Source organism: Oncorhynchus masou, chromosome 15 (assembly GCF_036934945.1).
Source record: "Oncorhynchus masou masou isolate Uvic2021 chromosome 15, UVic_Omas_1.1, whole genome shotgun sequence".
NCBI classification, from domain to species: Eukaryota; Metazoa; Chordata; class Actinopteri; order Salmoniformes; family Salmonidae; genus Oncorhynchus; species Oncorhynchus masou.
Genome location: NC_088226.1, coordinates 39714841 through 39716910, shown reverse-complemented (window position 1 = coordinate 39716910; position 2070 = coordinate 39714841). Strand labels below are relative to the sequence as shown.

The 2070-nt window shown below is 47.8% G+C and overlaps 1 long non-coding RNA gene across 1 annotated transcript; it reads left to right on the top strand.

The window, feature by feature from the left end:
- The first annotated feature begins 36 nt into the window (after positions 1 to 36).
- On the top strand, positions 37 to 1323 carry LOC135555096 (uncharacterized). The gene is made up of 2 exons (XR_010457823.1): positions 37 to 865; positions 996 to 1323. It is a non-coding gene; the product is annotated as an uncharacterized LOC135555096 (long non-coding RNA).
- The last annotated feature ends 747 nt before the right edge of the window (positions 1324 to 2070 follow it).

Genomic DNA, 2070 nt, shown 5'->3' with positions numbered 1-2070 from the left:
GCCTGCCGATGGACGTAGTTTCTGACCGGGGCCCCAATTTGTGTCCAAGTTTTGGCAAGAGTTTTGTAGGTTACTGGGAGCGAGTGTCAGCCTGTCTTCAGGGTTTCATCCCCAGAGCAACGGTCAAACGGAGAGGGCCAACCAAGATTTGGAGAGAGTGTTGCGATGTTTGGTTTCTAAGAATCCCTCTTCCTGGAGTCAACAACTCTCTATGGTTGAGTACGCTCACAATTCGTTGCCAGTGGCTGCCACGGGTCTCTCTCCGTTTGAGTGTAGTTTAGGTTACCAGCCACCTATCTTTCCCAGTACGGAGTCCGAGGTCACTGTTCCCTCCGCTCACGCTTTCATCCAGAGGTGCCGTCACGCATGGAGCAGAGCCCGTGAGACTCTTCTCCGGGTGGGGGCGCGCACCAAGGCTAAGGCCGATCGCCACCGGTCGAAGCCTCCGGTATACGTCGTTGGCCAAAGAGTGTGGCTTTCTACTAAGAACATTCCACTCCGATCCGTTTCGAACAAGCTTGCCCCCAAATTTATCGGCCCGTTCAGAGTCACCAGGATCATTAGTCCGGTGGCGGTCCGGCTCAAGCTTCCTCCGGCGTATAGGAGAATTCATCCTACCTTTCATGTGTCTAAAATAAAACCTGTGTTTCAGGCACGCATTAACCCGCCGGTCCCGGTTCCCCCGCCGCCACGACTTGTTGATGGGGAGACCACCTTTTCTGTCAATCGTATTTTGGACTCTAGAAGGAGGGGACGCGGATTCCAGTACCTGGTGGACTGGGAGGGTTACGGCCCGGAGGAGAGAAGTTGGGTACCTGCTAGGGACATTCTGGATCACTCCCTTATCGATGATTTCAATCGACAGGTAAATTCGCCTGGGAACGCCAAGAGGCGTTCCTAGGGGGTATTGTCACGGTTCATGAATCCACTGCCTCCGTCTCTCTTCTCGCTCTCTCTCTCTCTCTCTCTCTCTCTCTCTCTCTCTCTCTCTCCAGTGTTTGTGTGGGCGTGGTTTCCCAATCTCGGCCTGATTGTCTGCGCCAGCTGGAACCACTTATCTTCCCTTTATATGTTCTGTTACCAGTGTTTCTTGTTGTCAGATCGTTGTTTCTTCTCTGAGGTTGTGTCGTGTGTCCGTGCTCTTCTCTTGTGTGGATTATCTGCTGTGCTCCTTCCTACTCCTCTGGACACACTCCCCTGGTTTTCTCAGCACGTTATGATCGGAAGATGCGCCCGAGTTCCTGGGTCGGATTCCTTCTGAGTACAGTCTGTCTGTCATGTTGCTGCTGTGAACTACATTCATTAAAACCATCGTTGCTTGCATCTTGCATCCGCCTCTGTGTTGTAACAATTATGTATTGTATTTTCGTATTGGGGTTTGTAGTGTTTGGGATTGTAGTTGATTAGGGGTGTGTGTGTGTTAAATAGGTTGGCTGCCTGAGGCGGTTCTCAATCAGAGTCAGGTGATTCTCGTTGTCGCTGATTGGGAACCGTAATTAGGATAGTCTGGTTTTCACTTTGTATTTCGTGGGTGATTGTTCCTGTCTCTGTGTAGTGTGCACCAGTCAGGCTGTAATTGGTTTCGCGTTCTGTTTGTTGTTTTGTATTTATTAGTTGTTCATGTATAGTTCGTTCGTTTGTCTTCACTATTAAACATGAGTAACTTACACGCTGCACTTCGGTCCGACTTTCATTCAACAAAAGAAGAACGCCGTTACAATCTGTAACACAACAAAATAAAGTCAAAGGGTGTAAATACTTTCTGAAGGCACTGTATATGTGGAAGATGATGATGGTAATGTGATTGCAATGTCTTCTGTAGATATCTATAAGCTTAGTGCTCAGTTCATGATTCTGAAGCTCTTAACCATGTAAAGTACACTGAAGCTGTAACACGTACTCTGTGTTTTTACTCATGAGCCATCACATACTCACCGCCCCCACACTCCTAAAAATATTCAAAACTTTTTTAACAGGAGGACAGGACATAACTTTTAAGAGGTGAGAGGAAGGTGGTAATATATTTATTTCCTGACTTAAATCATGCAGGTTAGTGAGGTATAGTTAGAT